This window comes from Microtus oregoni, unplaced genomic scaffold, assembly GCF_018167655.1.
Source record: "Microtus oregoni isolate MIOR12 unplaced genomic scaffold, Mior012 000001F_ref0000356, whole genome shotgun sequence".
Classification (NCBI taxonomy): Eukaryota; Metazoa; Chordata; class Mammalia; order Rodentia; family Cricetidae; genus Microtus; species Microtus oregoni.
The window spans coordinates 83,231,109-83,246,291 of NW_024543060.1; the positions used below are offsets into that span (position 1 = coordinate 83,231,109).

General features: G+C 45.2%; 1 long non-coding RNA gene across 1 annotated transcript; it reads left to right on the plus strand.

The window, feature by feature from the left end:
* Positions 1 to 9,700: 9,700 nt before the first annotated feature.
* LOC121462765 lies at positions 9,701 to 14,706 on the plus strand. Its single transcript, XR_005976365.1, has 3 exons — positions 9,701 to 9,759; positions 11,308 to 11,438; positions 12,130 to 14,706. It is a non-coding gene; the product is annotated as an uncharacterized LOC121462765 (long non-coding RNA).
* Positions 14,707 to 15,183: the final 477 nt, after the last annotated feature.

The following is a 15,183-nucleotide window of genomic DNA, read 5'->3' on the forward strand; positions in this document are numbered from 1 at the left end:
CAGCTGTGTCCCAATATAGGGTATAGTCCTTGCCCTCTGTTACCTCCAAAAGCTTGAAGGTAAGACCCTATCGCTGAAGACATCACAGCTTCAGTGACAACTTAGAGGAGTCATGCTGGTGCTGACCCTCAAGCCTCTTCCCTGGGGTCTGGCTCTCACAGTAGCAGAAGAAGCTTGTGCAAGATGCCAAGGGAGAAAACCAAACAGTAGTATGACCCAACCATAAGCCTGTAAGCCACAACAATGTCTCACGATACCACAAGCCAGCAAGAGATTCCCAGTGCTACAGTAGCGACAATGTGGACACTTTTTCTTCCAGACTCTTTCCAAAGGGTCCTCTGCATCCCTGTCGGCTTCCCAGCTTTGCCTCAAAGGCTTCTCTGGAGCTCTAAATTCCACCGCATCATTCTTTACCCCTTTAGCACGCACACACACGCACACACACACACACACACACACACACGCACGCACACATACACACACCATTAAGATTGGAATAAAATAACCCGTGTTTGCCTCAGCCAGCTACCAAAGAAAGTAGAGCCATTTAGCAAATTACGGGCAGCTGAATCACTGTGCCTTGTGAATTTATTGTTTCTCGTTTATTCTGACTTCGGGAAAAGATGTGAATATGTACCATGCTTTGGACATCCCATGTCCATGATCCCTTTCTATAGATGGAGCATGCGTTTATGTTTCTCTATTCTGTATGTGTAAACATGTAAGTCTAGGCGCGCAGCATCCCTATTAGCATTTGCCTTTCAGGAAAATAAAAATGGGTTGCTATTCATGTTTTCTTTAGAAATTTTTGGATACTTTAAACATGGTTAGAGTAGAAACTTCTGAAAGTTAAATTAAGTGCTATTAGTAACAGAAGAAACCAATAGGTAGCAGTGGAGGCTGATCTATGACTTTTCTAAGTGTAAAATACAGAAACACTGTCAAATTAAAAGGCCATATCATATCGCACTCCATAAGAAGAATAATTATTTCATTTCAGAGGTCCCGATTTGCACTTGAGTAGGTTTTGCTACCAAAAGAATCAGACCTGTCTGGGCATGAGTAGCAGCTGTGGGTCAGGCCAACTAGAGGTTGGTTTGCAAGAGAAAAGAACTTAAGGCGGTTCCTAAAAATATCTAATCCTAAAACAGTCTAGAGTTCGGCCCAAGCTTTTGACAGCCAGCAGTAGTGGAGAGATGAGCTAGCTTTGAGCACAGTGAGGAATTAAACAGTAACCCACGTTAGTGTTGAGTGTTTTCTTACTCAGCCTCCATATCTGAAGTCCAGAACCAGGGACCGGACCGTAACGCTAATTGAATGAACAGACTCCACCCAGAACAAGAAAACAAAACAAGAAACCTCTGAGGCGCTGAGCAGTCAAGGATGTGTGCTTTGGGGGCCAATCATGGGACTTAGCTGTAGAGTGAGTGTCGGCGTGAGAGGACTTTGGGTACATGAACGAGACATTGTGCCAACAGCAGTCACGTACCTGGTGGTGGTGGCCTTGGTAGCATCAGCACTTGGTGGCCCCGGAAGCCTTGTCAGGCCTCTACAGCTCTTATACATCCTAGTGACATCAGAGGCATTGGGGGAAGGCATTGGGGGAAGGCTCCATATTCAGGTTCTTCAGTGGATACTGAAAAAGTGTTTCTCCACAGCCCACGGTCTTCCTAGCAGACCTTTTAAGTGAATAAATACAGTATTGCTATTATTATTATTATTACTATTATTTTAACAGTCAAATAATATATTACATAAACATTTTATCTATTGTCTTAGTCCATTTTGACTACTATAACAGAATAATTTAGACTAAATTTATAAATAGTATATAAACTAAATATAGACTATATATACTATAATAATAGACTAAAAATAGTATATGGTATAAAGCATTTTGTCTATTGTCTTAATCCATTTTGACTACCAAATAGAATCACTTATAAATAGTATATAAACAGTATAGAGACTAAATATAGACTATAATGATAGACTAACTAAATAGACTAAAAAATATAATTTTTTTTTTCCTCACAGTTCTAGAAGCTAGGAAGCTCGTGACAAGGCTCGAGCAGCTTCAACGTCTGGTGAAGACACTCTTCCTGGTTCGTACACAGCTGCATTTTTCATTGTGGAGAGAGGGGGGCGGTCTCTCTGGGTCACTGATCCCATCTGTTTCTTTGGGGCGCTGTGACAAAATGCCATAACTAGGCCGCTTAAGGAAAAAAGGGTTCATTTGGCTTATGATTCTAAAGGGATAAGGGCCCCTCAGGGCAAAAAGGCGTAGTGAGCGCACCAAGAAGTAGGGGTGACCTCAGGGAGAGCTCCAAGAAGAAGGCGTGGCCTCAGGGAGCGCTCCAAGAAGAACAGGAAGAGAAAGTGGAGAGGTCACGTCTTCAAAGGCAAGCCGGAAGCTGAGGGAGCCGCCTGAAAGAAGCCCGAGGTTTTAAACTCCCAAAGCTCACCGCCATGACTCTTCCTCCAGCCATGGGATGTCTTTCAGCTGCCTGTTTCTTGGCTTCCGTTAGGGGACTACTCTTCCGTTTTCCTCCGCTGTTTGCCTTTGCAACTGTATGAATTGCTTGCTCGCCTCTCTTTTCCCCACATATTAAATGAGCCTGTAACGGGAGGTTCGCCAGAGGCCTCCCAACTTCCATTCCCTTTGAGTCCCCATGCGGCTCCTTGAGTCCTGTGCCATTGTCCTTAGAACCCACTGCCCTGTTAACCACCATACAAAGAACATCACGCTAAAAGATCTGCCTGCTGCCAAATACGAGGTCTCTGGAGCATGCCCTCCATCTTCCGTGAGATCTCTGGGAGGCACTGTCTCCCTGGCCAGCAGAAACAGTCATTTCTTTGTCAGAGGGGCTGGGTCTTGGGAAATGTTTTACAATTCTTTCCAAACGCTGGGATGTATCTGAGTGCTTCAGTAGCACCTGAGTTCTAGCGGCCCCACCTCCACAAACAAAACTCTAGTTAGCAACACCGCACTCTGTTCTAGGACCACTCCAACTCCCCAGTCCCCAGAGAGTCGGTACAACAGGCCAGCACCTTCTCCTTGTACACAGGGCCAATGGCTGTCCTGTTCCCACCCGGAGCTTGTCTTTCTCCAGTACCGCAGCCAGCGATCTGGGAAGAGTTGGCCCGGTGTGTTCAGCCACTTCGGGGAGTTTCCCCCACAGATGAGAGCCTGGGTGTCACGTTCAATTGAATTCTCTCCCATCTGCTGGGCCTCCGTTAAATTGTTGGTCGAGTATTTACAATTGTTTACGTAACGGCATCTGCCAATCTTTGTTTCTTGTGGTTTTTTTCTGTCACTTTAAAGTTTAAAAAGAAAACGATGGCCTCTCCAAAGAGTTGATAATTGATAGCATATTTTATTCTCCGCGTTTTTCGTTATCCTGATATTTCAACCATCCAAAGTTTATTTTGATCACACGGTTTTTATTAACTTGTGGGGTTTATTTGAATTTTTCAAAAGGATTCAAGATAAGAATTCTAAATAGTATCTACTAAATAGTTTCTTACTGTTTTTATAGAATATTCTATGCTCATGTAAGTATGTGTATCAGTGTGTATGTGTATGAGTGTGTGTGTGTGTGTGTGTGTGTGTGTGTGTGTGGTTTCCAAGGAGGGTCCTATTCCTTCTTCCCCAGGCTGCTAACCAGCAAGCCCCAGTGATTCTTTCGTTTACAGTCTTCCCAGATTTTGAAATCACAAGGACACACGTGACCGCATCCAGAGTTTTATATGAATTCTAGGGTTTAAGTTCAGTCTCCCCATGTCACGGCAAGTGCTCTTTCTTGTTGAGTCATCCTACTTCCTCTCTCTGTATCCTCCATATCTATCCCACTCTTAGCAAGTCATCCGTGGTCCCAGACTCACTCCAGATACCCAAATCTGCAGATGTTCAACTCTCTTGCATGGCACCACGTTTTCACATGACCTGTCAGAACCTATGTGCACATAAACACGGCCACAAACATGGGTCTGCCTGCCCAAGTGACATGAACCCTGGCTACCAAGCTACCTCTCTGGGTATCCTTTCGGCTTTCCTTCATCATGTACAGGCTGTAGGAGTTGGAACCTCCGCTCTGTATCTAGTAAGCACAATTCCAAGGCAATGGCTTCCTCTGAAGGACAGAGGAAGAAGGCAGAGGTAGATGCAATGTATTTACGCTGCTCTGGAGTTGGGTTTGGGGTACCTTCCTAGGGGATTATTATTACTGCCTTTTATACATATGTACATTCGTATCTTTAGTATATACCAATTTTGAATAAAACAAAAATTTTTAGTAATAAACCAAAAAAATTCCCAGGGCAAATTTCCAAAAAACATGAGCATTCAATTAAAGATTCTGTTCCCTCTAGCCAGTTTCATTCTTACAGTGACCAAAAAAGTCCCCACCGAGCCCAGGCCACGCCTCTCCCAACCATCACATCTTGCTGGGAATAAGGTCTGGAAGTTGACAGATTCATTTCAAGGAAGTTTATTTGTGACGAAAATATCTTTATGAAAGCAAAGCTGTAGGCAAACTCACACAGCAGCCCCCCTTTCCTGCCGGTGGCCTCATAGACACCACAAAGGACAGGGAACAAGCTTGGTTCTTTCTCTAATATCCTAAGGGAAACTGTGCAAGCTCTCGTACTTAGTAGGTGGACAAGTGATTGCAAATCAGTCTGTGAATGGAGAAGTCTGGCCCCACAGTATCCATGAAGACTGGTAAATGTCACCTTTGAAATGGCAACGTGACTCTCAACCTACTGAACACTTCATAATGAACCACCCACAGACACAGCCTTGTATGAATATCTCCTATGTTCCCCCAATCCTTCATGACCTATGGACACAATTGTTAAATGTGAGTCATGGTCCAACCACGACTCCCACACAATGGGTATTTTTAATGCTCCTGCATTTCCTGAAGTCAAGCTCTCAGGAAATGGTTTTTGCAATAATGACCTCACCCTCCCTGTCTTCCCTTACCCCCACCACAGAATCCCAGAATAGCTGAACAGGTGTCCAAATACCTAGAATTACCCAAGAAACTTCACAACCTGCCTTCTGTTTCTGTCAAAGTCACAAAGCTAACTTATTCTTTGGAGCTCAAAAGGATTGTGCCGTGAACCAGGTCCGCCCATATTTATGTGTTATTTATATCTAGATACAGTTTGTTCTTGATGCTTGCTGGCAGTGTCTCTGCATAAAACTAAACCAGTATAACGGTTAAACTGCAGGTTCCAGAATTCAACAGCCCATGGGACCAAATTGTGACTGTCACTGGGTATATGGCTTTAGGCAAATAAGTTAACCTTTTGGAGCCTAAATACCCATATCTATAAAGGTGGAAAGAATAGAAGACATATTTTGGACACTGTGACAATCAGAAAACAAAATGCACGTAAACCCCCGGCCTTTGGTTCTGGTACACAGTAAGTGGGCACTACTTAAAGCTGTGTTGGTTTCCCCAGCTCTCACGCCAAGTCACTCTATGGGACATTGACAACCACATTGTGGTCACCGGAACTACTTAGCATTCTTAGGAGGTGGAGCAAGAGGCCTTCAGAACTCTCAGCTCCCACAGCCCAGTCTCTTGGAATCAAAACCCGTAAGGAAGCCCAGCTGTGAGAGCTGGAGGAGGTACAGAACCACCTAGGCACGTTCAGTTTCAAGGCAATCCGAGGAGCCCCCGTATGAGCGGAAAGAGGGCTATTTGTACCATGACCTGAGTCCCCTGGTAAAAAGTCATTAAACCACGTGGTCAAAGTTAATTGGAAAAGATTATATTGTTCAGAGTGTTATTAACATGGGAGCCCAGCAGCAAAAACGGTGCTAAAATGGCCATCTGGCTATGGGAAATAAAATCCTGCTACTCAACCAGGCCAGCTGACAAACTTCCCAAGGGCTTATCCGAGACCCTCTAAACAGCACAGGGAATAAGTTACTCAAGAAGAGTTGGTCAAGCAAGGTTCAGCACACTTGCTGTAAAAACCCAATGTGGATCACACACTTAAATTTTTCAAGGGAAAGAAAAAGATGTGGGGTGTGCGTGTGTGTGTGTGTGTGTGTGTGTGTGTGTGTGCTGGTTTTCTCTGATGGAGAAGCCGTTGCATCCAGAAAGCTCCAAGTGCTTACTATATACATTATCCTATACACTTGAACAGGGAGGTAGGATTACACACAGATAAACAAGGCAGAAAAGCTGTTATATACACATATGAACACGGAGCAGGGTAAACCAATGTCCAGAGGAGTGGTCTCTGTAAGGGAGCAGTCTTTGAGTCACAAACATCTGGAGGACAGAAAGCTGCGCTTTCGGCACATACCACAAACATGTTCACCCAGGCCCAAGCAAGTCTTTGCCACTCCCACGGGGCCAAGGCATTGAGATCCTCGACATGGCTGCGTCCGTGTCAACACACACATTCACTTGAGACTTGACTTGCTCTCTACCCAAGCCCACAGACTCTGCCATTTCCGGCTTCCCATGAGCACTTCTGCCCTGTTCCTCAGCTGAAGTGCAGCTAGGCCCCCAAGATAGCACACTTCACTCATTGACTCTAAGGGTTAAGCCTTGAGGTTGATGTGACCTCCACTTTCCACTGTGTGCCCCAAACCTGTCAGACCCAAGAGGCCAACTCTCTTGGAAACCCTCTCTCTACATTAAAGCTAATATTTATCTCACTCATCCGGGGTCTTCATCATTGTTTTTAGATTTATATTAGCATGTATGTGACTATTTTGCCTGCAAGTACATATGTGTATCACATGTGTGCCTGGTGCCTGCAGAGGGCAGAAGAGCGTGCCAAATCTTCTGAAACTGGAGTGACAGATGGTTGTGAGCCCCAGTGTGGGTGCTGGGAGCTGAACCCAAGTCTTCTGCAAGAGCAATGAGAGCTGTTAGAGGCTGAGGCAACTCTCGGGTCCCTTCAATGGTTTTTTAAATGCACATCTCACTTATCCATTCAATAATATATACATTGTCTTTTCTCCTCAAATAGTGAAGGGCAGAAATCCTGGTGTCTGTTTCTTCCGTGTCTCCCAAATGATCATAGTGAAAACTTTATATATATATATATATATATATATATATATATATATATATTAGCGTAGGCTTGTGCTACAGAGATGAAAATGATACCATTACAGCTACACCCCACATTTGTTAACTAAATTGTCCTCCTCATGTATTTCCCACGCATTTGCCCCAAGACAAACTAACCTTTGAAGGTTGTTTTGTTTTGCTATCTCTCCTAAGACTTTGGCATTAGATTTTCTAGTCTTCCTATTCTTGGACTTGGGAAACCACAAATCTACACATTAGCAGGTACATGTACGCGTGTGAAAAACGTGTTTTGATAAAAGCGAGGTACATCAGACAAAAACCCACAGCAGTTTTTATACAGCAAGTGCCCCGTGCTGCGTTACTGGCATAGCAACCAGCAACCTCTCCTGGGATGTGAGCAACATTCTCAGGCCACTGCTCAGCCTGACATGCTGACAGCCTTGGAAAAGCCGGCTTTAATTGCAGTCCTATGCTAATCTCTGTCCCTATTCCCATTGGATTGCTTGTTTAGAGTCTGAAGTGGCTGAGCTGGTTCTGCCGGGTTTTCTTGTCCCTTACTTGGAGCTCCAAGCTAGAGCCCCAGTTCCCTCCCCAAGGTTACACTAGCGTGACTGTGCAGCCACCTGAGGCAGAGGGATTAGGTTTCTGGGGGTGACAAAGGAGAGGAACTGTTACATCTATACCAAGAATTGTGCTTCCACAGAACGAAAGGTGACAGAAAATAACAGTGAGAATCCTATTCAAACTTGATCACTTCCAGGTTTTGGCAAAACACAAGATCAGCTTTTGGAAAAAAAAAAAATTGACTTCTGCTCTATGCCAGTGCCACTAACCCCTACACATCTTTCTGTTGTTGTGTAAACATGAAATTACAAAAAGAACAGGTACTTATGAGAGCTGATGAGCCAGTCGGCTCCACATTGCCTTGAAAGAAACCAGAAACCCAGCTTGAAAGACACAGGCTTTGACCCGCAGAGGCAGGCAGATCTCTGTGAGTTCGAGACCAGCCAGCCTGGGGGATGACTCTACAGTTCAGCAAACACACTGCTCTTACATAGGACCTGAGTTCAGCTTCCAGAACCAATGTCCAGCGGCTCACAGCTGCCTTCTATTGCTCTAGGGAAGCAGTTTTCAACCTGTGGGTCATGACCGCTTGGGGGTTGAACAACCCTTTCATAGGGGTTGCCTAAGACCATTGCAAAACAGATATTTGCATTACGATTCCTAACAGCAGCAAAGCTACAGTTATGAAGTAGCAACAAAAAAATAATTTTATGATTGGGGGTTACCACACCGTGAGGACCCGTATCAGCACAAGGAAGGCTAAGAACCACTGCTCTTAGGGATTTGATGCCCTCATCCAACCTCTGAGGGCACTGCATTTATACATTTATAAACACACGTGCGTGCACACACACACACACACACACATCTTTTTAAAAATTAAGATATCATTGTAGTTTTTTTTTTTTTCTTTTTTGGATTTTTCGAGATAGGGTTTCTCCATAGCTTTTGGTTCCTGTCCTGGAACTAGCTCTTGTAGACCAGGCTGGCCTCAAACTCACAGAGATCTGCCTGCCTCTGCCTCCCGAGTGCTGGGATTAAAGGCGTGCGCCACCACCACCAGGCTTCATTGTAGTTTTTTAAAAAAAATTAAAGTGGGGGCTGGAGATATGGCTCAGAGGTTAAGAGCACGGACTGCTCTTCCAGAGGTCCTGAGTTCAATTCCCAGCAACCACATGGTGGCTCACAGTCATCTATAATGAGATCTGGTGCCCTCTTCTGGCATGCAAGCATACACAGAAGGAATGTTGTATACATAATAAATAAATAAATCTTAAAAAAAAATAAATAAAAGTGGCCAGGAAGTGGTGGCGCACGCCTTTAATCCCAGCACTCTGGAGGCAGAGGCAAGTGGATCTCTGTGAGTTCGAGGCCAGCCTGGTCTATAGAGCGAGCTCCAGAACAGACTCCAAAGCCACAGAGAAACCCTGTCTCAAAAAACAAACAAATAAATAAAAATGAAAATCCTCCCAATGCTTCTATACCTTCCTGGGTGCATCCAGTCAGAATCTCTGGGCTTGGGATCCTCACACTATATATTTAACAAGTTTTCAAGATCATTCTTAGGCAGTTCATTCTGGGAGGGTCTGCACTGAGCATCCGGGTCTGGGAATCAGGCTCTGAACAACACAGGAATTCATGATGCACAGAGAACTGTCATTCAGTTCCCATAACTCTGTGTCTATGACTCTCCACAGCCAAGTCAACACTGGGAACCCAGAAAGTGCTTAGTAAATATTTAAAACATAGAATTTAACTAAATGGGGGAGTTCCCAGGAGATTTGATGGATGGACACACACACAAACACACAGAGGAGAATCTGGGGGACTCTAAGCTTGACCTTAAAAAAAATTAAGAAAGAAATCCATATTTGATGTGGGAGTGTCACATATCAATCTGTTGATTTCATTGGTTAAGTAATAAACAAACTGCTTGGGCTCATAGCTTAGAACATAGGTGGGTGGAGTAAACAGAACAGAATGCTGGGAGGAAGAGGAAGTGAGGTAAGACGCCTCAGACAGAGACGGACAGCTCTGCTCTCTGGAGCAGAGACGCCATGCTCCTGGCTCCTGGGCAGAAAGACGCGATGGAGCAAGTCGCCAGGTCAGACATGCTGAATCTTTCCCGGTAAGACCGGTGCTACTGTTTATTAGAAATGGGTTGATCGGGATATCAGAATTAGCCAGTAAGGGCTAGAGCTAATGGGCCAAGCAGTGTTTAAATGAATACAGTTTGTGTGTTGTTATTTCGGGCATAAGCTAGCAGGCGGCTGGGGGTGCTGGGGACGCAGCCCCGCCGCTCTTATTACTACACATATTCAGGCTTTTCAATAATATCAGTCTTCCCACACTGCTCACACATTTAAATGCTGGCTCAATCTGATTTTAAAAAAAAAAAAAAAATCATGATTTTGAAATCCCCAAACCACACCGCTCCCTTAGCTACACAGAGGTTCACATAATTGTTTAAATCTTTTTTTTTTCCTTCTGGGAATAGATCTTTTGTGCCAAGCAGGCAGGGTTACTGCCCTATAAACCTACTTTCTGTCATTAGCTTTGACTGTTGACACTTGTAATGATTAGACAAGGCTGTGCAAAGGGTATTTTTGCAGTCTGTAGGGAAGAGCCTGGAACATAAACATTGCATCTCATTACAAAGTCCTGAATGTGCGGAACACGCTGGTCCAAATGCCGTGATTAGATAAGTACCTGCCCGGCCTATTAACTTCAAAGGGAAATTGAAGGCAAAATCGGGCCCGTATGCCACCTGTCCTTGCACTTCAGAAAGCCACATGACCTCGATTTCTGCAATAAGTTAATTTCTGAAGTGGCCTCCATGATAGTTATTGCTGCAGACTTAATATTTACCCCAGGCTGACCTCCCTCGAGCACCTGACGAAGTGCTTTGATTTTGTAGCTTCTAGGGGCTCAGATGATCCCTTGCCCATACTCGAATGTGTCCTTCTGAAAGATAGGTCATTTGACAAGACTGAAGGACAATCTCACATTGCTCCTCAAAATGGTGAGGTGTGATGTTGACCCATCCAGCCACAAATGTAAAGATTTTGGGGCTGACTCAGATATGGGGGGGCACAGTTTGCTAAATTGGTCAGAATGACAACCAAGGTTGACACTGGTGAATTGAAGAGAGGGGCCGGGGGTCTCTGAAGAGAGTATAAAAGCTGGGCTCCCCACTCAGTCTCTGACACCCTATGCTCCCAGCACTTTTCATCACATGGCTTCAGAGGTCCACGGTAGGGTCCCTTGCTGCTCCTGAAGCCTCAACCTCTACCTGGCTTCCAGCTCTGCCTGCGGATGTGTGGTTCTGCTCCCCCTACTTCTTTCCATTCCAGAACAACTCTCTCACACCTCCGCTTGCTGTGAGGCCAACCCTGTGCAAATCCATAGAACCGACCCCGAGTCTCAGGCAGAAGAGACTTCAAAATAATGAGCTCTGCCCCCTGAGATCCAGCATTTGGATAGGTTTGCCCATTCTCTGGCCAATTGGCATCTCTGTGGGCAACCGTTTTCCCTCCCGTGTATGAGCCCAGTCTGGGCTCCAGCACTGGACTCTTAGTCCCATTTTCGCGTACCCTACTTAGTGAGTGTATGTCACGTGACATGCTCAGCAGTGCCCATCTCACCTCCTGCACGTGCCCTCATTTCCTGCTCATAGCACCTCTCTGCTGATGGATGCTAGAGAAGCCCTGTGCTATGGAAGGTTTGAGAAACTTGCTCCAGAGCACGTGAACATCCAATGATCTAACAGGACTGAAACAGGGCTTCTAACTTTAATGTCTTGGCTTGGTAAGTAGCTATAACTTTTAACAGAGGTGTGTGTGTGTGTGTGTTTCTGTATATGGGTGGTGTGTTTGGAGTGAGGGTAGGTATGTCTCTGTGTTTGTGTGTGTGTATGTGTGTTTGGGGGTGAGGGTAGGGGTATGTGTGTTTGTATCTGTATTTTGGGTTGAGTGTATATACATATACACTGTGTGAGCATGTGTGTGTGTATGTGTGTGTATCTGTATATGGGTTGTGTGTGTCTGGGATGAGGGTAGGTGTGTGTCTGTGTCTGTGTGTCTGTGTGTGTGTGTGTGTGTGTGTATGTGTATTTGGGGTGAGGGTGTATGTGTCTGTATCTGTATATAGGTTGTGCATGTTTGGGTTGAGTGTGTATATACATATACACTGTATGAGCATGTGTGTGTGTGTATGTGTGTGTGTGTGTGTTTGGGGGGAGGGCATGTGTATGTTTGTGGTGAGGATGGGTGTGTGTATCAGGTAAGGAGTAATGGTAAGAAAGTTTTCTAAGGCCCAACTTCTCATGCCAGCTTTTCTGGTCATGATTAGTTGCTGCCTGGCTGCCAGGCGCTGTTATTATCACTCTCTCCTGTGCCTGTCAGTAGGCCTGTGGGGACCTGTCCTTCCTTCCTGCTTTCAGCCTCCTGTTGACAGCTACACTGGGAAATGACATGCTGGCTGCTGCTATGCTCCCCAGATACATGCATGCTGCCCATACTGGTGGCGAACACGCTGGTGTGTGCTTCCTGACGGATCCCCTCTGCCTGGTGCCGGGTGCTTCATGGAGACTGGGCTACTTCTGGGACAACTTCTCAGTCTGTTTTGACGCTGGGCAAGCCAGTGAGTCACCTCTTCCCTTGAAGACTTTCCCTTGCTTTTCCTGACAGAAATCATCTTCCTCACACACAGCAGCCCTACTCCTTAACTCCGGGCTGATGCTCTGACTCACTGACGCTCACTCTTCAACCTAGGCTATAGTAAGCCTAGGAATACCTGTCACAGGACCTCCTAATAAGATATTCGTTCTTGCAAAACATTAGATGTGCGCCACACTGAACTGAGTCCTTAGAACATGTTCTTCTAAAATACAGATGACACCAGAAATCCAAGCATGTCTCTGAAAAAAGTTTGTCCTTAGAAGGAGAAACTGGCCAAGAGAATAAAACGAGTGATAATCAAAACAACGGACAACCACCAGTATTTTCAAAGTGCTTCAGAGCCAGCAAATCCCCTGCCTCATTTCCTGAGGACAGACCTCTGTGACGTGCGGAAAGCCACACAGCAAAAACATTGAGGACAGAACTCGACTTCCAGGCTCTCACTTCAAAGCTCGTACTCCTCTCAAAACATTCTCTAGGGGGCTTCTGTCTCAATACCTGTGGGGTCATTTGAAAATCGAAAGCAGAAATTTCCCTGGTCGGCATTATGCATTCTCTAAGAGCAAGCATCTTCAGGAAGAAACCTAAAACAGCGACAATCAAGAACCAATGATTTCTGTCTTTCTTTAACAGTAACAACTCTTAGTTCGCTTTCCCTACTTCATATGAAAAATCGTAACGTCCAGGAGTCACGGGACTTCAGAGGAAGGAAGGAGATGAGACAAAGGCATCTCTACTGAGCACTCTTCGTCCATCAGCAAGGATGCTAGGTGTGCCTTCGTTTTCTTAGCCTTTCTCTCTCGGGGCAACAAGGCTCGATTTTATACTTAACCTCCCTCTTCTCCAACAAAACTAAACACGCGACACAGAAACTCTTTATCAACCTTATCTCCAGGAAAAGAATGGAGCACATACTTTTTAAGACACTGGTTTATTGAGAACAATGAAAACACTTGGGAAATCATTATCTGTTGACATTGAAGTCTATAGGACAGAGGGCCTTTCCTTTCTAACCTAAATGTCATGTTTGTAACATCTATAAAAAGGTTTAAATGATATAAACAGCCAAGTCAAGGAGTGGAAAGTTATTCCTTCGCTGAACAGATCATACCTCCGGCGAACAGACTCCCTGCCCTCTGACCTGAAGAAACATTTTGTTCCCAGGTCTTGGGAACACCGAGTCACATCCATTGCAAGTTCTGAATGGCATTGTTCTTGGGGAACAAGAAAACAGCTCATTTAAAGGCCAGAGCTGTCCATTTTAACGCGTGATAGGTTGATGACTCCCCCCTACCAAGAACTATTTGTCCAATGCTTCCTTGCATCGGGAACCACTCCAAATTAAAATACGCCCTTGCTTCCATTTTCCACAGAACGGTCAGGGCGCCTGTTGAAAGGCTAATTGCACCACATCGCGTCACTCCCCTGACTCAAAGCTTTCCCTGGTTTCCCTCTGAAGGGAGAACATATTTCAGCTCCTTTCCACGGCATAGTAGGCCACGTCTTTGCTGAGCTGGCCTCATCACTCATCCCGCTGTGCCATGAGCCAGCCACACTGGCCTAGCCCACATTCAGTGAAGGCTCCATTTGATCTCAGGAGTCTCCCACTTGCTCCTCCTCTAAACTTCCCCTTCACTGGGCCGGGACCTCTCTTTCTACCCCGAGTGTTGTACGATGGTTTTTGCTCTTTTTGATTTTTACTTTTTTGGGGGAGGGGGTCAGCTCCCAAATAAATCACACACTGAGGCTTATTCGTAATTATGGATGCCTGGCCTTAGCCTGGCTTCTTTCTTACTAGCTTTTTAAAATTATCCTATTTACCTTTTCCCTCTGGGCTTTTACCTTTCTTACTTCTGTATATCTTACTTTCCTTCTTACTCCGTGACTGGCTGGGTGGCTGGGTGGCTGACCCCTGACATCCTCCACTCCTTGTTCTCTTGTTCTCCTTCCGCCACATTTCTCCTTCTATGTATACTGTCTGGAGGACTAACTATCTTTGCTCCTGCTCTGCTATTGGCCCTGCATCTCTTTATTAGACCATCAAGCATTTTAGACAGGCAAAGAATCACAGCTTCACAGAGTTAAACAAATGCAGCGTAAACAAAAGTCACACACCTGAGAATAATTTTCTACAATTATTTTTCATCTTTCCTCAGAAATTTTAAAAGAGAAGGACGGTGTGATGCAGCTGCATCACTCCTAGGTGTTTGCCCCAGGGGATCGGTCATCTCACAACAGAGACATCTGCACACCGGGTGTTTGTCATGATGCTATTCACAACAGCTCGGACTGGGGAATTGTTGACCCAAGTTTCTGTCCCACTAGGTCCCACAGCCATTTAGGCCCAAATAAATACACAGAGGTCTACATTAATTATAAACTGATAGGCCTATTAGCTCAGGCTTCTTCTTAACTCTTATAACTTATATTAGCCTGTAATTCTTGTCTGTGTTAGCCACGTGGCTTGGTACCTTTATTGGCAAGGCAGTTACATCTTGCTATCTCTGTGTCTGGCTTCCTCTGTGTCTGGGTGACGACTGCAGACAGAAACTTCCCTCTTTCAAGAATTCTCATTGCCCCACCTCTACTTCCTGCCTGGTCGCCCCACCTCTACTTCCTGCCTGGTTGCCCTACCTATATTTCCTACCTGACTACCGGCCAATTAGCATTTCTTTAAAATACAAGTGACAGGGTACAGACCATTGTCCCACGGCAGGGAATCATCTTAGGTGTCTATCAGGAGATTAATGGTTAAAGAATACATGGTGTATATGGACACAATGGGGCCATATTCAGTCATAAAGAATAATAAAACCACCGGGCAGTGGTGGCACAAGCCTTTAATCCCAGCACTCGGGAGGCAGAGGCAGGCG